Consider the following 23,306-nt stretch of genomic DNA (forward strand, 5'->3'; position numbering starts at 1 on the left):
ATTCTGTCCTCACGAAGCACCTGTCAGGAGCAAGAGCTGAGGCCAAGCCGTGGCCTGCTGCAGGGCTTATGGGAGACCTGGGGAGTTCACATGTGATCTTTTTAACTTTAGTTTTTATTGAATTTATTGGAGTGATAAGAGTTAATAAAACATAGATTTCAGGTGTACAATTCTATAATACATCATCTGTACATTGTATTGTGTGTTCACCACCCAAAGTCAAGTCTGCCTTCCATCACCATTTATGCCCCTTTACCCTTTCTGTCACCTCGTTTCCCTCTGGCAATCACCACACTCTTGTCTATGAGGTTTTTCTTAATCCCTTCACCATTTTCCCCAGTCCCTCAACCCCCCGTCCTCTCACAGCTGTCAGTCCGTTCTCTGTATCTAGGACTGTTTCTGTTTTGTTATTTATTTGGTTCATTAGATTCCACATATAAGTTAAATCATTGGTGCTTGTCTTTCTATGACTGGCCCCCGCCCTGTCCAGTGTCATAATTTCACTCAGTAGGAGTCTCTTCCACTTCTCTCCTGGCCAACATTAGAGTTTTCCCTACATATAAAATGCAGGTTGGGCCTCTCCTTTAGTCGGCTCTCACCTATGTTGCATCACACAGGAGTACAGATGACACTTTCCTCCAGATGCCAACCCAGACACTAAATTTTTTTGCCCATTTTTGTGTTATGTTAGGAGAGTAGGGAGATAAATGTATAAAGTCAAATTGTCACATTGAACTACAAAAACACCTTTCCATGACTGGAAACATCAAATATTATCAGGTGACTAATTCTTATGGGATAAAACCAGGTTGAAACGAACACGTTTCTTTTTTTTAAATTTAAATATGTTATGGTTTTTTCTGGGATCCATTTTTTACTTTAGCTGGGGAAGGTGAAAATTACAGACATAAAAAAGATGGAATATCAGGAGGGAGCAATAGAATTGGTTGTATTTTTTAATTCCTTTATTCTTATCCCTATGACTTAACTCCTGTTAAGTTTACTGAAATTTCCAAAGTTTTTTTTCAGATGCAAATGGGTACAGCAGCAGAACTTCCTACCTCAGAGGGTGTCTGAGGAAGTGTTGTAGGTAAGATTCAGCTCAAAGGAGTCTATCTCACACAAGGTGTCAGAAAATCTAATGAATGGATTCTGGGGCAATGGCTGAGGAGAAGCTCAGACTCTCATTCCATTCCAAGAGTCAGAGAGCCCAGACATTTCATTGCTGGACCCAACAGCATGGGCCACTGCGCTGCTCAGGGTGCTGCAATTTACTGTGAAGATCCACAGTCCCTGTGGTCAAAGCTAATCCAGAGAACCAAGGCTGTGGGCAAAAGTTGAACAAGACATGGGCCCTGACCACCAGACTGTCCCAGCCTTGCTCCAGGAGGTTGGATCTGCTTTGCTCACTTGAACCTCGTAACTATCCCACGAGAAAATTGCTTGAAAGGGTTCAATCGGATGATCACCTTATTTCCAAGTAAGAGTTTATTGAAGTTAATTGTTCCATCCTTCTCATAAAATCCCATAGAAATGCCTTATATTAATGTTATTTATACATGTTGATTATGATTTCATAAAAAGTATATCTTATAATTTAAAATTTATTTATTGATATTTAATGATGGCAATTCACCACTTTGGAAAGCAATTTTATAATTCCTTAAAAACATATGCACGCATTTATCATATGCCTTACTAATCCCATTCCTAGGTATTTACCCAATTAAAAAATATCTGTCCACATAAAGGCTAATATGAAAAGTCCATAGCAGTTTTTCATAATTACCAAATACAGAAAATAATGCAAGTTTCCATCTACTGGTGAAAAACAAATTGTGGTATTCTCATATAATGGAACACTACCCAGCGATTAAAAGGGAAAGGCTGACACATGCAGAGGCAGGCAGGAATCTCGAAAGCATCCTGCTGCATCAGAAGTCCAGACACAAAAGACACCTACTTCATGATTCCACTTATATGAAATTCTAATCAAAGAAAACCAGAGAAGCAGAGAGCAGAACAGAGGCTGCTGGGTGCCCCAGCAGGAGCGGGGACCGGCCGCAGGGCAGGGAGCCTTCTGGAACAATGAAAATGTTCTCGATGGGGTGGTGGTGACAGTCTCACAGTACAGTACTGTACAGTACATAGCTGTCAACGCTCAAAACAACGGTGCATTTAAATTGGGAAAGTTTTATTATAGGTAAATCCTAAATCAATAAAGCAGATTTTGAAATAATGGCAAAAATCAAACAGTATGTTTTCTAGGTTAAGATAGTTTTATAACTTTTTGGCAAAAACATTATCCCAAGTTGCACTTGCTTTCCTATATGCCTTCAAATGATGTGACGCTGGGGAAAATGTCAAAATGGTGTTTTCATCTGAGAAGAAGCAACTGTTTTTCTTAAAAATTACCAGCAAGGTTTAAATAAAGCCTTTACATTTTCATTTTTTCTGGGAGAGGGAGAATGAGAGAGAAAAAGAGAAAGAAAACATAAGAAAGACTAAGTAATCCTATATAATAAAAGGTTAATATGCAAATTGTCCCCTCAACCGGGAGTTCAAGCAGGAGTTTGACCAAGGGGCAGGGCTGGCTGACCAACCGCCTGCCTGTGGCCCCTTCCCCCTGCTGGCCTGGCCAGATCAGCCCCCACCTGTGCACAGATTCACACACCGGGCCTCTAGTAGATTACATAAAAAGCATTAGAGGACCAGAGATAAAAATGGAAAAGAAATTTCATATATAAAATAAAGAGATCTAAAGAAGTAAAGAAATACTAAAACAAAACAAAACAAAAACTTCCTGAGCCATTTTTTTTCTGAGATAATATTGACATAACACATGTAGGTTTAAGGTTTAATATACATATATAGGGTGTCCCCAAAAATGTATATATATTTTTTTTCTGATAGCTCAAATATGGTTCTTTCTTTTCAGATTTAACCTATTGGAATTAATAATTATTCAAAGTGTGTACAGCAGTTTTTGGGACACCCTATATATTGCAGAATAATTGCCACAATATGGTTAATTAACACTTTTATCTCCTCACATAATTACATTTTTGAAGGTGATAATAAAGTTTAAGATCTACTGTCTTCACAACTCTTAAGTATATAATACACTATTGTAAATTATAGTCACCATGCTGTATGTTAGATCCCCAGAATTTATTCACCTTATTACCAATAGTTTGTACCCTTTGACCAGTATCTCCCCATTTCCCCCACCCACACCAAGCCTCTGCCAACCACCATTCAACTCTCTATTTTTATGAGTTTGACTTTTTTAGATTCCACATATAAGTGACAGCGTATAGGGTTTGTCTTTCTCTGCCTGACTTATTTCCCTTAGCCTAATGCCATCAAGGTCCATCCATGTTGTTGCAGACAAAAAAGGGTTTCCTTCTTCTTATGGCTGAATGATATTCTATTTCACATTTTCTTTATCCATCCACCCATTGATGAACACAGGTTGTTCCTATGTCTCGGCTGTTGTGAATAATGTTAAAATGAATGTGGGTATGCAGATATCTTCGAGGAGGCAAAGGGGAACATGGGAGACAACTAAAATACTGTCAACAACAGCAGAAAAGATAGCATTTTCGTTTCTTTCAGATATGTACTGACAGTGGAGTTGCTGGGTCATATGGTACTTGTATTTTTATTTTTGAGGTATTTCCATATTGTTTCTATACTATAATGGTTTCACCCGTTTACATTCCCACCAGTAGGGACAAGGGTTCCCTTTTCTTCATAGCCTCACCAATCTCTTATATTTTTTAATTCATTTTATTGGGGTGACATTGGTTAATAAAATTACTGAGGTTCCAAGTATACATTTCTATGATACATCATCTCTATATTGATTGTACTGTGTGCCCCCCACCCAAAGTCAAATCTTCTGTCATCATGTAATTAATCCCCTTTCCTCCCCTCAGAGGTAGTACACCCGGGAAACTGTAATGTGTGAGAAGGAAAAGGTACCAACATGACATTTACCCCCCTTCCCTCTTGTAACACCATACTGTCTTCGGTGTCTATGCTTTTGTTTGTTCATTTGTTGCTTTCAGTTTTCTATCTATACCACACATGAGTGAAATCATACGGTTAACTTTTTCTGTCTGACTTATTTCACTTAGAATGATAATCTCAAGGTCCATCCCTGTTATTGCAAATGACATTATTTTACCTTTCATTATGGCTAAGTAGTATTTCATTGTATATATGTACTACATCTTCTTTATCTAATTCCTGGGCAAGTACACTTTGGTTGTTTCCATGTCTTGGCCACCGTGAATAATGCTGCAGTGAACATAGGGGTGCATATATCTTTGCGAATGTTTTCAAAATTTTGAGTTAGGTACCCAGAAGAAGCTTTGTTGGGTCATATGTTAACTCTATTAACTTTTTGAGGAACCTCCATGTGGTTCTCCATATTGGCTGTACCAATTTGCATTCCCACCAGCAGTGAATGAGGGTTCTTTTTGCTCCACAACCTCTCCAATACTTGTAATTACTTGTCTCATTGATAATAGTCATTCTAACAGGTGTGAGGTGGTTCTCATTGTGGTTTTGATTTGCATTTTCCTTTTGAGTAGTGATGTTGAACATCTTTTCATGTACCTATTGGCCATCTGTATGTTTTCTTTGGAAAATTGTCTATTCAAGTCTTTGCCTTTTAATCATTTTTGTTTTGTTCTTCCATTGAGTTATATTAGTCATTTATATACTTTGGATATTAACCCCTTCTTAGAAATAAGCCTTGCAACTATTTCCCTCATTCTGTAGGTTGCCTTTTAATTTTGCTGATTGTGTCTTTTACTGTGCAGAAACGTTTTACTTTGATGTAGTCTCACCAGTGCTTTTTTTATTATGCTTTCGTTGTCACAATCAAAATATCATTGCCAAGACCAGTTCAAAGGAATCTTCTCCCTATGTCTTCTTCTAGTGCTTTTAGAGCTTCTAGCCTTCTATTTAAGCCTTTTATCCATTTCAAGTTAAGTTCTGTGGATGGTGTCAAATAGTGCAATTGCATTCTTCTGCCTACGGTGGTCCAGTTTTCTCATGGGTCACCTCTGATGCTGCCACCACCCCTGAAGGAGCTTATAAGTGATAATTATTTTCCTTATTTTATTTTTTAAATATATTTTTATTGATTTCAGAGATGAAGGGAGAAGAAGAGAGAGATAGAAACATCAATGATGAGAGAGAATCATTGATGGGCTGCCTCCTGCATGCCCCACATTGGGGATCAAGCCTGCAACCGGAGCATATGCCCTGACCAGAATCAAACAGTGACCTCCTGGTTCATAAGTCAACACTCAACCACTGAGACACCATGCCGGCTGCACTATTTTCCTTATATTGCCAAGTTAGGGGCTACTGCTCTCTACACTTGACTATATAGAGTGATTTTTAGCCTAATACCCATCTCAATCTATCTGATCCAAGCCAATTATTTTCTTGAATCTCCCAAATATTCAACCTCACAAGAAATGATTAAATATTAGTTGAATAAATTAATGAATCTATGTTAACAGTTAACATATATCGAGGCATTCAGTCTTCGTTCAGTATATAAGGCAGCATATTTCAAGTACTTTATGTGATTAAATACCTTAATCTTTGCAACAATCCTCTGAGATGGGCACTATTATAACCCTTATTTTATTTTTTAATTTCTTTATTGATTAAGTTATTACATATGTGTCCTTATCCCCACATGCGGTAAAAAAGAAGGAGCTCTTATAGCCCTCGTTTTATGATGAAAGAGGCTGGAGGAGGCTGAATCACTTGTTCCAGGAAACTTTGCTCTCAGGCAGAACAGAGAGGCCCCCGCAGGCAGCCTGACACCGGAACAGCACGTGCAGCCGAGACCACGCTGTCCACAGCGCAGCCCAGAGGGCACGCTTCCCCTCTCTGGCCGTGCCGGGGCTCACGTGTGCCTTGGAGGCGGTTACTTTGGTTTCATTGATCTCAGTAAGAAAGCTGTGAGCACTTCAAAGCTGTTTGGTGAGTAGCAATTAAATGTGACCAAGCCTTACCACAGAGGGGTATTTGTGAACATTTTATTTCCAAAAGGCAATCCACCTAGGAAGTACTAAGAAAAGTTTTTATTTCCTTTGACATGTCATTCCTTTAAGCAGTCTTCTTAACTTGCTGCTCTTATGACCCCCTTAGTAGCAGATACAATTTACTTCGTATGCAGACTGACAAACAGATACTCAGTATATGGCACTGCATATCTTGACTTCATTATTTCCTCATGGCAAAGACTGGAAACTGTAACGTGTGAGAAGGAAAAGGTGCCAACAGGACATTTACTCCAGCTAATATGAATCTGATTAATTCTACAGCAAGAAACAGCATCTTAACTCTTTGTAGTCTCCAGTGAGGAAGACTGCTGGGAGTGAGCAGGCCACCGCTACAGCCACACCTGTCAAAAGATTCTCCGAGGACAAAATGATCATGAAAACATTTCCTTGGCAAGTCATGTCACCAAATTCTCTGATAAGAAAGGGACCTTTTTCCTAAGAAAAACTCCAAGGAAAGTGGAGACAGCTCTCAGCTCTGAGCCCCTCCAACACCCGGGAGCCCACTGGCTGGTGGGGAGGCAGGCCCAGGGGGGAGGCAGGCCCAGGGGGGAGGTGAGGCCCAGGGGGGAGGTGAGGCCCAGGGGGGAGGCAGGCCCAGGGGGGAGGCAGGCCCAGGGGGGAGGTGAGGCCCAGGGGGGAGGCAGGCCCAGGGGGGAGGTGAGGCCCAGGGGGGAGGCAGGCCCAGGGGGGAGGTGAGGCCAGAGAGCAGGAGCGCTGCTTTCCAGAGAACGCTGCTGCTCGGTTCATTTCTGTTTCATCGACTCCCTGAAATGTTCTTCGTGGCGCCGTTGCCTCAGGGAGCGTGTTCAAAAATGGTTCTACATTCCGCAATCCTGTACTTGAAATTGCTATCGAAGGGGAAATGCCGGGGGCTGCTCACACTCCTCACTTAGGGGCCGCTGGACGCAGCAAGTGCAACCGCACTCATGACCTTCAGATTAATGTCGAACACACCAACAACACTTCCAGGTGATTCACGGGTTTGTGAGGAACCTAGTTCCCAAGGAAAAGAATAAAATATAATAACTTACTGGGACATTTTTTACAGAATATTTCTCCTTATGGAAAACTTTGGTTTCTATCAGGGTTTGTTGCTGTTGTTGTTTTCAAATTTAACTTCCTCTCCTCTTTTGCTCTTCATAGTAAGCACATCTCAAAATATTTACACATTTTTATTAAAAGTCACTTTATTATCTCTTGTGAACTATCTTTGAGTTCTTAAAAATTATACTGAAATATAGTCTCCCCGAAAAAAAACTTTTCTTTCCTTCAACTGTTATATTGGCAATGGTTATTTGAAACTAAATATTAGAGTTCTTCAATTTGTTTCCCTCTTTTAACAGGTTTGGCTAAAATGCCAAACATGTAGAACGTGTGAAAAATACCATAGAATGTGTTGAGATAATATTTTACAAGAAAAATGTTTTTCATCAATACACACACACACACTCACACACAAAAATTAAATTTAAAAAAAGAATTAAAAAGGGAGACAGAAAGAAAGCCTGCTTCGGAGAGTGCAGCCTGCAGTAGAATCTTCTGTGCGTTTAGCATGAGCACACTCGGCAAGTTGGGCCGTTTTAAAGAAAAGATCACTTTTTTGAGGCAGGTTAAAATGCTTTCTAAACAGTCTTCCCAATGAAATGAAAAGTAACCGTGTGGCGTTGTAAACAGCATCTCCTGGCCATGGGCACCTTTCCCGTTAGGTGGGGTATCTGCATGCCCCTTGGGGGGGGGGGGACCCCGGCCCTCAGGGACAGGCAGCGAGAGGAGAGGACGGGGCTGGGCACCGAGGGGGTCCTCGCTGTGCTCACCCCGCCCGGCAGCCTGGGCCGTCCAGCCCAGCAGCACCCGTGACTGAGGCCGGAGGCGGGCGGGTTTCGGGGTGCGCAGGGTTTTAAACCGGGCGAATTCGGGGAGCCCGCGCAGGGGTGGCGCTGCTCCCGCTCGCGCCCCCCCCCCGCCCTCACCCCCGCCAGAGGCTGAAGGCAGCTTCGTGAGAGCGGCCGTCGGGTCCCGGGGCTGGAGGCGCGCCCTGCGGCTGCGGGTCACCCTGTCCGGCCGAGAGCCGCCCGGCCCGCGCCGTCCTCCCCGCGCCCTGGCCTTCCCGCTGACCTCGCTTTTCTCCAGGTGACGGAGAAAGGCCCCTTTCCCTGCCCTCCGTGGCGGCCCGCAGCGCGCGGGCGGGGGAGAGGCGTTTCTGCACGGTGGGTGCTCAGCAAAGTAAAGAGCAGCCTGTTCCAGCCCCGGCCTCCCTCCGGGCGTGCGGGCCCGGTCTGCGGGCCTCTGGGTCTGCGGGCCTCCCTCCGGGCCTCCGGGCCTCCCTCCGGGCCTCCGGGCCTCCCTCCGGGCGTGCGGGCCTCCGGGCCCCCGGTCTCCGGGCCTCCAGGTCTGGGCCTGCGCCCGTCCCAGTGAACTTGCTACTGCGCCCGCAGATGGGGTCATGTCTGCAGGCCGGGACATGGCTATTTTGGGCGGAACAGTAGTGCATTTACTTGCTTCCTATTCAGAGTCAGAGACAGAAACTTCTTCAATTTTAAGGCCAAAAAAAAATGACAGCGTTTGTTTGGTATCGGAGGGCGGCTGGGTGGGGGCGCAGCGAAGGCAGCGGAGCCAGCAGCCTGCTTATCTGTCTTCCTTCTTTGGCACAAAGCTCCCAGCTCAGCACGCCATGTGTCAAATCTATCATTTCGTATGTCAGCAACCATTATTCCCTCTTTTGTCACCAGTTTTGACCAAAGGATGAAAAATTGCCGTCTCACTCAGACAAAATTATTTCTGGGGTGTGTGTGTGGGGGGGGGCTCCGGCAGAGAGGAGGGGGCCAAGGTGAGAGGCAGGCCCCCTCGGGTCAGGTCTGGGTTGAGGGATATTGATCTGCGCTAAAACCCTGCTCCCTCTGAGCAGAGGATGACAAATGGCGGCAAACAAACAAACAAAAAATGAGTCTCCAAGGACATTTGAGCTGCTCAGGGTTTTCCATTCGCTTTTGTTTGGTTTGTGGGTTTCTGCACTGGGGATTTCAACAAAAATAAGCAAATATTAAACAGAACTGAAGCAGCCACAAAAATGATACAGGGGAAAACCTAGGAAGAAAGCAAGCCCAGAAACTGGCAAGGTACACATGCCACATGGCAGGGACATTGAAGTATAAAGCGCTGCTTGTCTGAGCCCACGGTAGTGTTTGCTTATTTACTTTGGGTATGTTCAGTGGGGGTTGTTATAAGTAGGAGAGAAGTGTTTTTGTACAATGTAGGTATCTTTAATTATAGCCGGTTAGGCATTTTAAAAAGTCAGAGCACATATAAAGTATGATGCTGACGTTCATAAACCCACAAATAAAGGAAATATAGAGGTTTGCATTCATTAAGCAAATGCAGTATGACTAGGCATAAATTCAGATTGTTTGGAGGTTTGAACAATTTTCCCAACTGTAGGAATTGAACTTTAAGTATGAAGGAAGCCTAGAAGGGCATAAAATACCAACTATTAGCTTTCAGTTCAGAAAGAATATAGGATTGTGGGTAAGGGCAGACACTGACCCACACACCTGGGTGAATTCCATTTCATCAATCCCTCATGTATGATTTGGGTGAGATCTTTAACCTCAGTATACTCTTCTGTAAAGACATGGGAATAATATTTCTCTCTTGTAGTTTTGGTGTGAGGATTGAATAAAATAGTATATGTAGAACATTTGAAACGTTGGCACAAAGTAAGCAGGGAATAAATATTATCATCATTGATTTCTTCATAAATTTATACATTCCCATTATAAAATCACTTCTCTAGTTCCTTCCCAACAGCAGGCTCTGGGCCTCCTTATATTCTGTTTCCTGTGCATGAAGCACCCTTACCGACCTCCATCCGCTTGTCCAATTGGCCAACTCCTTCACACCTTTCAGTTTATAACTCAGCTTTCCATCTGCGGAGGATCCTAACCAAGCCTACCTCTTCCCAAAACAATGTTAGAAAACCTTCGTGTGTTTTTTTTCTTATGGCTTCCTACTCTATTCACTAATTCTCAGTTTACTCTAATTTCTCCTATACTTATAGATAAATCTCCACATTTAATGAATTATATTAGCATTACTTAATAACTTATTAGTGAGTATTTTACGATAGATCTAGTACTGAAATGGACAGAATAGCCAGGTAGTGATGTCTGTCCTGTTCTGTTCGAAATGAGCACCCGGCCCCTAATCTATGCATCACCCGCCTGGAAAAGATGCTCAACAGGTATGTATTAATTGAGTGAGCCAAAAGATGAATGAATGAATGAATGAATGAGTAAGTGAGTGAATGATTCCCTCAGTACCCTGGCACAGCCTGTATCCTCTTTGAGAGCAGACTTGAGAGTCAGCAAACAGGTCCCTGCTTTTGCTATGACTGAGAAAGTCACTACCTGCACAACTTCCTGACCTGGGATGTGCAGGGCAGCTCACTGGAAGATCTCAGATGTCCGAGGACCTTCTCAACGGGGTCTTCTAGGACTTTGGGAGCCATCCACAACTGTCTGTAGCAAATATTTTAAAATGTTAACATAATTGAAAGTATGTTTGGACACACCAATAACCAGTATAGTGGGGCCTTGACTTATGAGTGTCCCAACTAACGAGTTTTTTGAGATACCAGCTGTCTCTCGGCCAATTTTTTGCATTGAGTTGATAGGGTAATTTGAGTTAACGAGCTCCTTAACAAGCTCGGTCTCGGAACAAATTAAATTCATAAGTCAAGGCCCCACTGTACTTAGTAAAGACTGCATGGCTGTCTGTCACTGCAGAGCCTGGTAGAACGCCTAACCCAGGAGTGGGCAAACTTTTTGACTCAAGGGCCACAATGGGTTCTTAAACTGGACCGGAGGGCCGGAACAAAAGCATGGATGGAGTGTTTGTGTGAACTAATATAAATTCAAAGTAAACATCATTACATAAAAGGGTACGGTCTTTTTTTTTTTTTTAGTTTTATTCATTTCAAACGGGCTGGATCCGGCCCGCGGGCCGTAGTTTGCCCACAGCTGGCCTAACCCATGAGCATATCTGGTGAAATGTGCGAAATCATTTGTGAAATGAATGAAAGGCTAGTGTACTTGTGTTACAGCTTGGTGAATGAATCATTATTCATATCAGAGGAGAAGGAGTTGTCCAAGACAGAGTAACACTGACTTTAATAGCCCCGTGTGGACTCTCATACTGACTCTACGCACATCAGCCCTCTTCTTCGCATTAAGGCAGCGTGTCTCCATTCTATTCACCAAGTGAAAGTTTGATCGGGTTAAATGAATCAAAACTTCAGATGGAGGAAGAGATTATTTCTTGTTCTCATTAATATAATTTTGACTATTTGCTTCTCTGAAATAAAACCAAAATTAAATACCTTGAAAGCAAATAAGCAAAATCATGAAAGGTGATTTCTATTAGTTGTTTTTTTTAACAAAAAAAAAAAATTGGCTCATTTAAAGCACAGTACATAAAGTAAAAGAATTTTCAATACTAAGTAAAAAGTTAGGGCACAGTATAAAATTAAGTCTTCACTTCATATTTTAGTGTACTGCATACTTATAAATTAATTGCCACAAAGAATAAATGCTAGTATTAATAGTGTGATTTTAAAAGCACAGGATTATGGTTAAGAAGGCTCATATTTCAGTCCCAGTGGTGTGTTTTCTGGAAATAATCTTAGTCTTTTTGTCTAATTTACTCATCTGTAAAATTTGCATTTCTAACAGAACATGTTGTTTTGAGAATTAAATTAAGTAATATATATTAAGTGCTGACCTATGTAGTTACAATGCAATAAAAACATAGCAATAGATTGTTATAAGTAATTAATGAACTATGTTCATATTTCACTATTTGTAAAAAAAAATTATAATGCAATGAAAGCATCCTAAACAACTTGGAAATTCAAGATTCTTTTACCAAGAACACATTTTCATCATATTCTTTGCAAAATCTAAAGAATTGTCTGTGATGAGTTTTTTGTTCATTAAGAAGCTATCCAAGGTAATGCAAATGAAAATAGGAAACATCATAAATACATATATATGGAACTTGCACCATTGTTTTGTACTAATAAGAAATGTTTGCTCTTAAGCAACTTGAGAATTCAGTGTTTAACACATTGTCAGTATACCATAAGAGTTATTAATAATCACTCCACATATTAAAAGTATTAGGTCTAAATTTAAATTCTAAATCAAAATCCCTTAGCCCACATGGACTTAAAAAGGAGAATAAGAATGTTTAAATCGGTGGTAAGTTGGAAACCTATCCTCTGACATTGATCCAAACATCATCCTTCAAGTTAGCACGAAACACTGTATGATCTCAGGACTTTTCTGAACCTCTTCGCCCACGTGGTCACTCCTGCTGTTCCTTTCCTTCTCCCTCATTTGCCCTTTTCTTCCTTAATTTCCCCCTGTCTTCCTCTAACATACGATTACCTTATTCCAAAAGATATTGGAAAGAGTACCAGCAGGAAAGAGATGATACCATCCGATTGAGAGTTTGGAGAGTTTACTAAAAAGACTGTTTATAAAAGCATGAGCAAGATGGGAGGAAACTGCAAGATTCAGAGCAGTGACCTAAATCTTACCCCTAACCCGAAGCGGCCCAAGTGGGGAGGTGGAAGGAGGCTTATGGGGAGGCAGGATGGAGGGTGCTAAGATAGAGACGCCCATGTGGAGAGGACTGTCATATGTGAGCTGAGATCTTCAACAAAGCATGAAGCATGCAGAGAAAGAACAGACAAATAAATACATTCAGTATCAGCGCTTCTCCTGTCTCCTGCGGGCGGCCCCGTTGTCAGGGCCCAGCTGTAAGCCAGAGGGCAAGGGACCCTTTTGAAGTCCATACAGGTCAGCCTCTCGGGAAACAGAGCAGGCAGAAAAGGGCTGAATGTGAACCTGAAGGGATAAGTGGAAGTCATCCAGCCAGTGGTTTTAACCACACACACACACACACACACACACACACACACACTATATATAATAAATTTAGAAGAATTATAAAAGGTAAGTCAGTATTCTATAACTGGGGCAGGCCATATATAAGAAGAGCCTGGAGCAACTAGTATCCAGAAAATAAGAAAGTGCTCAAGACAACAACAACAAAACCCACAATGGTAGGAGTATGTCAAAGGCACACAAAAGAGTTCACAATGACCAAAGCTGGAACCATTGGCACAATAAAGTCAAGCAGTGTTGGCTTATAATGCAAAGCATACAATAAATACCAAGTCCATACTGATATAAAAATGATAGAAGAAACAATAAATAAATAAATGAGGAAGAGGAGACTATTTTATATAATTTAGTAGGTTCTCTACCCTCCCAAAGGTGGAGCACAAGTCCTGACTCCTCCAGTGTGACTTCTTGCAGAGAGGACGGTGTGGGAAGGGTGGGGGCAGGGAAGAGGAACCTCACAGTGGAGACATCTGAAAGCTCAGCAGGTGATGGAGATTGACATCAGCAGTGATGTCATGTTGGCAATATGTACCCTTCATACGAGGTGACGAAAAGGGCACTTTACCTCTGCCGTCTTCCTCCCCATTCCCATAACTCCATTCCAATCCTGAGAAAAACAGCTAAGTCCCAACTGAGAGACATTGTACAAAATAATGACCAGTATCCATCAAAACTCTCAAGGTCATAAAAAACAAGGAAAGACTCAGAAATGGTCACAACCAACAGGGTTAAGGAAACATTACAACTAAATGAAAGGTAGGATCCTGGGACAGGAAAAACATTAAGGTAAAAACTAATGGAAATAAAGTATTGACTTTTTTTTAGTAGTAATGCATCAATATAAGTTCATTAAGTATAGCAAATGTACCATATTAATCCAAGATGTCATTAAAAGGGGGAACTGGGTGTGGGGTATATGGGAAATTGCAATATTTGGTACATTTAAAAATGTCCTAGAAAAATAAAGTTAAAAATATAAGTCAGTGAAAGTAAATATAAGAAAGTAAGTCCAAGAGTGAGGCTTTTGCCTGCAATAAGTACCATAATAATGGTGAATTTTGCTGATTATTTAGTTTAAAAAACAGACAGACCTTTTTATATTCATTCACAGTTCTTTTTAAATTTATCTTTAGGGTTGAAAGTATTAAAGATGTCTCCCTTTTCCCCCATTGACCCCTCTCCCTAGACTCTTTCATCCCATTATTTTCTGTGTCCATGGCATATATATATATATATATATATATATATATATATATATATATATATATTCCTTGGTTAATCTCTCTCCCACCTCCACCCTACCCCATTTCCCCCTGAGGATCCTCAGTCTGTCCCATGCTTCCATGTCTCTGCATTTATTGTGTTCACCAGTTTATTTTGTTCATTAGATTCCACATATGAGAGAGATCATGCCATAATTGTCTTTCTATGACTGGGTTATTTCTCTTATAATAATGCTCTCCAGGTCCCTCCATGCTGTCTTAAAAGGTAAGAGCTCCTTCTTTTTTACTGCTGCCCAGCATTCCATGGTGTAAATGTACCACATCTTCTTTGTCCACTCATCCACTGATGGGCACTCGGGCTGTCCCCAGGTTTTAGCTTTTGTAAATAACACTGCTATGAACATAGGGGTGCATATATCCTTTCTGATTGGTGTTTCAGGCTTCTTATGATATATTCCCAGAAGTGGGATCACTGGGTCAAATGGCAGTTCGTTTTTAAAGTTTTTGAGGAAACTTTACCCTATTTTCCACAGTGGCTGCACCAGTCTGCATTCCCACCAGCAGTGCACGAGGGTTCCTTTTTCTCCACATCCTCACCAGCACTTGTGTTTGTTGATTTATTGATGATAGCCATTCTGACAGGTGTGAAATGATACCTCATTGTCATTTTAATGTGCACTCTCTAATGATTAGTAATGTTGAGCATTTTTTCATATGTCTTGGCCATTTGTATGTCCTCTTTGAAGTAGTGTCTATTTAGGTCTTCTGCCCATTTTTTGATTGGGTTGTTTGTCTTTCTTTTGCTGAGTTGTATGAGTACTTTATATATTTTAGATATTAACCCCTTATCAGATGTATTATTGGCAAATATGTTTTCCCATACGGTGGGTTCCCTTCTCATTTTATTTGTTTCTTTTGCTCTAGGCATTTTATCAGTGGAAATTTTGCTACTTGGGATGTCCGATATTTTGCTGCCTATGTTTTCTTCACAGTTTTGTAAACTATGGTACCTCTATTGCTAATCACATATGCTATCGCTTTGATTGCTCTATAAATAATCAGGACTTTGAGTTCAGGTATATTTTACAAGTGGCGATTTGGAATCATTAGCTCAAAATTCTATCCTCACAGCCTCATTTTTAAAAAAAATATATTGAGCCTTAACCGGTTTGGCTCAGTGTATAGAGCGTTGGCCTGTGGACTCAAGGGTCCCGGGTTCAATTCCAGTCAAGGGCACATGCCCAGGTTGTGGGCTCGGTCCCCAGTAGGGGGGGTGCAGGAGGCAGCCAATCAATGATTCCCTCTCATCATTGATGTTTCTATCTCTCTCTTCCTCTCCCTTTCTCTCTAAAATCAATAAAAATATATTTTAAAAAATAATAAAAAAATATATTGATCTGAGAGAGGAAGGGAGAGGGAGGGAAAGATAGAAACATCAATGATGAGAGGGAATCATTGATTGTCTGCTTCCTGAATGTCCCCTACTGGGGATCAAGCCCACAACCCCAGAATGTGCTCTAGACTGGAATCAAACCTGGGACCCTTCAGTCACCAAACTGGCTGGGGCCACAGTTGCATTTTAACTGCATGCTCGGCTCCTCATGCACCCACAAGAACATACCTTTATACAGATACACTGAGCTCTACCAACCTCTGCAGAAAAGTGAAGCTATAACCAAGGTCTTCAGCCACAATTAATCCCACCTTCTCTGGCTAAATTTCTTTTTATCTCATTTTTCACTTAAAAATTGTAGGACAAGATTAGCTTCTTTCTTTACCTGTAAACTTTTATCTATAAGTAGCTGACTGATTGATTCGATTGGAGGAAGAAGCTCTTTCTAAAGCTCCTTTTCACCAACTAAGGAACAAAACTACAATCTTGCTAACACTGCTCTCCTTCAGGACTGAAAGCATAGACTGGCTCAATGAGGAGTGCCATCTGTACTCGCCTCTGAGACCCGATTCTTAAAGCTCACATGTTACCAGTTTGCATTTGTACCTATGGCCAGGACATTGAACTAATCAAGTGCCTAACGTTTGTATAAATTACTTTGACCCATGCGTCCAGATTCACAGCTTCGGTGTCCCACCAGCTCGGTCTAGAGAAGAATGAGAAAGTGGATATTCACTATTAGCCCGTATGCAAATGTCTTCCAAGGATATCAAAGGCAGACCATGTCTCTTTTTCTCCCTCCACCAAACTGGACATTCTTTGGAAATTCTTCATGATATTTTAATAATCTGAAATTTAGAACAGGTGGTTATGCATGAATCCCTTTAGTTCTCTGGGTCTCAGCTTCCCCCCTCTGTAACATAAAGGGGTTGAAATTAGATAATTTGCAGAAAATAATTAAGAGGTCATTAGACCAACCACCACTTCAATAATCGAATACCCTGTAAAAGATCCCTAGGAATTGATGTCTCTTGTTTTTAAAATTCAAACATGTAATAATCGATTCAATTTCTATATTTCATGGGTTAAATATTTACATGTGGCTTGTAAAGTGTCTAACTTACGAAAAATAAAGCTATATTCATGATTTCAAAATTCATCTCTATCTTTTCCAACAGGTCTGAATATTTTCCAATGGTCTGAGTATTTGTAAATCCATATGTTAAAAATCCTAATCCTCAAAGATGATGGTATTAGAGGTGGGTCTTTGCCAAGTACCTAGGGCATAGGGTGGAGCCATGAGGGTATAAGGGATTAATACCTCATACAAGAGGCTCCAGAGAGACCCCCAGCCTCTTCCACCAGCAGAGGACACAGACAGAAGGTGCGGCTGGAGGCCAGGAAGAGAGCCTCTACCAGAAGGTGTTGCGTTGGGACCTTGGTCTTGGACTTCCCAGCCTCCACAACTATAAACAATGAATTTCTATGGTTTACAAATTCACTGGTATTTTGTTATAGCAGACTAAGACATATAGCCTCTTATTTTCATTAGTTTAGTACCAACAAAATTTTACTTTGGTTTATGGTACTGAAATTAAGGCTCTTAAAAGTGGTTCCAAAAATTGGAATTCATTGAATTGTTTTTGAATCTTATAAAAGATATTCAACATTTCCTTAGAAATAATATATTTACATGTAAATACACATTTATAAATGCACACACAAAAAATACATTTATACACACATCTCTCCCAGGTATATCTTTATTTCCATAGTACATAAGGATGTCGCTGTAAGAAATTCTGACCCATAGACTGATACAGTTAACCAGGGAAAGTATTGGAATGTAGTTAATCCCCTTATCCACTTCCAAGACTATTAGGGGATGTAACCTATGCACCAATTACTCTAAAATGTTTACTGATTAGATGCCAAAAATGCATTGTATAAAAAGAGATGCAGAACAATACATATATAATATATATGGGGCATTTAAGTAATCTTTAAATGTCCAAGTAAAATAATATTGTACATACATAAAAATACACATGCAAAAATGAATAATGTTAGGGATGTATGTTTACATGTATGTATGTATATGCTTTAAAGTGTACAAAATCTAGTAGAAAGAGCACTACCGGACTTCTTTTTATTTGTTTAAAGTATTACACATGTCTCCTTTTCCCCCTCGATTGATCCCCCCAACTACCAAACTTCTAATAGTGGTTGCCCTGAATGAGGAAGAGAAATAGCAATAAAACTAAATTGTTATCTATAATTTTTGTGCAAGAAAACAGCAGAAACTTGATAAATTGTTAACAGTTGTTATCCATGAAGGTTGGCATGATTACTCTGTGCTTTGGGGAGACATCTTTTTGATCTCCCAGAGTATCCAATGCCCTGTGTAGTCCAGGTGCTTTTGGCCATTCTCAGGACCAATTCTTGGCTCTTGCTCAAGGAGAATGTTGGCCAGTTGAGAGCAGGGGCGTGTGGAGTGGTTGTATGGGGGCAGGAGACAGCTAATGTGAGTGGCCATCAGTGTGGCATTGGGTGTAGGCAAAGGGCAGCCCATGGAAAAAGATGCTGTCGCTCACGCAGCATCTTTTTACACCAAGCAAGGGCACTCATTTGTACACCAGCACTCTGTTGCTTGCAGTCCCCAGCCTCAGCCCCAATCTGTCTGCCAGTCCCTTGCATCTTCCCACCACAAGGCAACACTGGCTTGATGTGGATGCAGTCAGTCTTTAAATACAGTTTCTCAAATTAATTGATTCCCTCCATAAAAGGAGCTCTTTGAAATGACAGTGTGTAGAGTATTTTCATGCTTTATAAACTTAAATTCTCAATTATATCAAAGTACTTAAATTAAAAAGCACTGAAATTTTAATTTCTGAATAAAGTAAAATTCTGAATAAATTTGAGGTAAAAAACTAACATAAACCGTCTAAATACTTCAAAGTTCAACAGTGCATAAACTGTTTGCCTGATATGCCCTTTACCTTAAAATAAGTTCCGAATAAATACTTTGTAATCGTAGACTAAGTGAATTTAAAACATTTATGATTGTTATGTAACATATGCTTTTAAATCAGCTTTTGTTGTTGATTAAGAATTTGAATGCCTAATTGCATGAGACTAATTTCATTTTTTTAAAATGTATATTGAGTACCTACCAGGCAGCAATCAAAACAGGACCAGACAACCTGAAAACATATATAACATGATTTTTTTCATAAGGCTATGATTAAAAATAAAACTGACTCTCTCTTTTCTGGAATTATATCAGATCTTATTTAAAATATGCTATTTTAGGGTGAATTATAAACTGTCAGAATCCATGGTTATGAAAAGGGATTTCCAGATATTTCTAATGACTTGGAATTTGCGTTTAATCCAACAAACCACACTGACTATTGAATTTGTGTGTTTGTGAATATAAAGATTTATTGTTCCTGGAGGTAATTATTGACCTCAACATCTTATCAGTCAATATTTACCTCTCGGGCCAATAAATCCTGATATAACCTCATGAAAGTTAATATCTGTTTGATAGTATGCATGGAAATGTGTAATAGTTTGGTCACAGGCTTCTGTGTCATGCTGGCTTGTGCCCCTCTTCACATCTAAGGGCCATGGAGTCAGTTTTTCTTTTCCACATGAACAGAACAGAACACCGCTGATCGCTGTGACTTACCTGTTTTCAATCTAACATTAGATTAGAAATACACCACCCTTTAATTCTCTTTTGCATACGAGTGTTGCTTCTTCAATCAACTTGTGAGGCCCTGTTAAGCCTGAGACTAATTTAACGCTTTCGTGGCTTCACTCTTTGCTCTCGTAGCCCAGCTCTTCATCAGTGCAAAGAAACAGCCTCTGTGGACGGACACGTCTTCCAGCCCGTGCTACCCCCGGGGTTACCGAGTAGGTCACAGCCCTTCCAGAGGACACATCTCAGAACTCCTTCCAAACACAGGAAAGGTTCAGTCCTACCAGATGCCAGGCCAGCAGAAACGAGTATTTAAGAACGAGCACAATGTTTCTCACTCAGGAACGTCAGAGATTGCTGCTCCGGCGCCGTGCTGTAACATTTGATAATGTACAGGGGGCGGGGGGGGGGGGGGGGGGGTAGGTTTACAGGTGTGAGTATGGGAAACAGTTTACTTTTGTATTATTATTTATTAATTATTGTATGATTTTCCACACAAATAACTGTAAGCCTACTTTTGCCCACATTGTATAATTAGTTATAAGCCACACTAGTTGCCAAATACATATTTGTTGACTAGGACCTTATAGAGAAAAGTACTAATATAATTTTTGTTGTTTCATGGGCAGGTTCTGGAACATTGAAAGCACAGTACAAGGAGCCATGAGATTAATGCAGTCTTTTACGCTGATACTCAATGACATGGGCGAATAGGTGGGATCGAAGGGCTACCTTTCCAGTGGCTGTGATGTCCCCGGAAGGGTTTCCGCTTCTTGGCATTTCAGCAGCGCCACATCGCTGCAGAGAGCCTGATGAGAAGTTCCACCAGCTTTCATGGCCCGGGCTTGATTTCCATGTGAACATCTATTTGCCTTTGTAAACTTGCCTTTCGTGGCAAAGCAGGCAAAAATCAGATGCCTCTTCAAGCCTTCCTGCCTTGCGCATTGCCCAGCAGGCATTCCAGGCATGCAGGAGCAGCAAGCAGCAAGAAACTGATGTGGCCATGAGGAGCAGGTGGGCTCCGCCTTGCCCCTTCCTGAAAGGACAACCCCTGATAACCAGCAGGATGAATATCATAGCTGAGGAAGGCATCTGTCCCTTAGACTGCACACCTTGTATAGTGCCTGGTTAGGAAAGTGACACAGAGAGGGGCCAGGACACAAAAGTGACCTGACATGACCTATCCCGCCAGCTCAATGGCTGTGGTTGGAGTAGCAGTAATTTCTCTTGTGGCATTGGGTGCAGGGGTTGTACATGGGAGGGAAGAACTGGGATCTAAACCTTGCAGCAGACTGGATTGATTGCCATAAGCCCTGGACTGGGGGAAGTTTGCATGGATATTTGCAAGAGGCCAACTCTTTTCTAAGATCAGCTTTAGGTAAGATGCCTTTTACTCCTGTCTACACTGCCAACCCAAAAGATGAACCTAAGTTTAATACTCCTTTCTGTCCACAACCCTTACCATTTAAACCTCTAACATGTATGAGTCATTCACTGACCCAGCCATAGAGGACACTAACGCATGGTTAGAAATGACCAGATGGCTGCACCTGTAAGAAAAGAGATGGTTATTAGTGAGAGCAAGCTCGTGGATACACATTATTCCTGACAATCCTAAGGCCAGCGTCAGTGGTTTCGGGTCCTCTGTCATCCTGGAAAAAACTCACTACACACCCAGCTTACTGATGTCGGAGACAATAACGTCTGTGTCTACACGTTTGTGTCTGCCCAGCCTTTGGCCCAGGTTTAGTCCATTTGTCTCAACTGCTTGAGAAATCAGGTCTTTAGGGAAAAATCTCCCCTGCAACTGTGCTGACCCAAACCATCTCCTACTTCAGACTCTGGGTCATGAAGAGACTGATGAGAGATGGGAGAAGACAGACCCCGGAAACCATAGGTAGATTCAGAGCTCGTATTATTCTAGGGAAGTGCATCAGCAGTTCACCAGTTTGTGAGAAGGACAGAGTGGATGCAATTTGTCGTGATTTAGTTGTTGCAGGATTCAACATCTCTCTCTCACTATAAGGACAGTCCAGTGTTAGACTAGTGGAGCAGGAAAGGGTCCGTTGCCTGACTAAATTATGTCTGAATATCCTAATTCTTGACTACAATCAAAGACATCCACAGTTGGACATCTAATGCTTTTGCCATGAATCTGAATTCTGCCCTGAGGATTCTGGTGTTTCCAGACAGTGGTCAGTTAACATGATCCAGGTATCCCCTTTTAGGCTCATGCTTTACTGTCCAAATCTCCTAAGCTCAGGGTACAATTCTGGGGTTATTCTCTTCTTTGCCACCCAGAGGCTATGCACCCTCTTTACTATCTCTTCAATCTGTAGTCTGATTGTACCTCCCACATCACAAGAGGGTTAGTTATAATGTGTTTTTTTTTCTTAATTCTGTAAAGGGTAATGGCTTAGTCTTTCCCTGACTAGAGTCTTACCCTCCAGGACGATCCCCTAAAGATCTTTAATAGCTACCAAAGAATTCTGCTTGGTGCTCAGGATTTCATGAGACTTATTCTCAAGAATAGTCTGTGCCCAGCTGTGCAGCTCTACCTCAATGAAGTTTTCCTACGATTAGCTCTTTGATCTATAGTTGATTAATTATCTTCCAAAGGTCATTATGAGTGCCTGGACTGGTAGCCAGCTCATGGCAATAACTGCCATGCAATCAGAGCAAATAGCCAGTGAGCACCCTCTCCCCTCCCCCGGACTTCCTAGAGGAGTGCAAGTCAGGCAAAGTTCATGGAGTAAGACCAGTAGCACCGAGGCAGGTCATACACTGAACAGCTCCTTCATGGTGTAGTGGTGGGGCTGGGCTCAGTCCTGTCAGTGGGCCAGGATGGATTGCTTCCAGGCCTGGACCAGTTTCCATAAAAACTTGCAGCAGGCCTGCTCCTTCTTCAGAGACAAGACTGCAAGGGGTAATGTTTGGTCACATCTCCTATTGGTTCTGAAATACTTCTGGCCCCTCTGAGTGTGGCCTCAAATTCTGCCCGGTGTAGCAAATTACAATATAAAATTTCAATGAGTTCTGTTGATGTTTTAGAGAGAGAACTTAAAAAAATGGGCGATATAAATAATAATGTCCTCAAATTAATTTATTCATTTGTTCTTTAATCCATTCTTTCATTTAAATACTTATTGAATAGTGACTACTTTATCCAATATGTTGGGCACTTAAAAATATATAAATACAACTTTCAACCTCAAGGGTTTTATCATATAGGTTGAGTGAAAAAAGAAACACGCTTGTGTGATAAGATAAGTCAATGTATTTGATGATGACTCAAAGCCACAAAAATAATGAGATGTTAAAAGACAGGGTTGGCTTAAGAATCCAATAAGGTATTTTTTTGTTCATCACTACCAATACTTCAAATACCACACCCTAGACTAAGTTATTAAAAGGTCTCTGACTTGAAACCCACATCAGGCCCCACCTAATCCATGCTCCACATAGCAAACTGAAGAAAAACATGTTTAATGGACAAATCTTATGTCAGCCACTGCCACCTAACCCTACCCCAATTAAAATTCATCAACACTACCATTGTTTGTGGAATAATGGCCCCACCCACCTCTCTAGTGCCTTTTCAGATTGGCTCTTTCACTTAGATATATGCGTTTAAAACTCTGCTATATCTTTTCATGGATTGGTGACTCCTGTGTTTAGCTCTGAATTATATTTCATTATCTAGTTTTAACATAGTTTATTTATTCATTCATCTACTGAAGGACATCTTGGTTGCTTCCAAGTTTTGGCAATTATGAATAAAGATTCTATAAATATTCATGTACAGTTATTTTTGTGAACATAAGTTGTTAGCCAGTTAGGGTAAATACCAAGAAATATGATTGCTGGATCATATGGTAAGAGTACATTTAGTTTTGTAAGAAGTCACCAAACTGTGTTCTT

The sequence above is a fragment of the Myotis yumanensis genome, unplaced genomic scaffold, assembly GCF_028538775.1.
Source record: "Myotis yumanensis isolate MYYU_CA2020_CCGP unplaced genomic scaffold, mMyoYum1.0.hap1 SCAF_11, whole genome shotgun sequence".
Classification (NCBI taxonomy): domain Eukaryota; kingdom Metazoa; phylum Chordata; class Mammalia; order Chiroptera; family Vespertilionidae; genus Myotis; species Myotis yumanensis.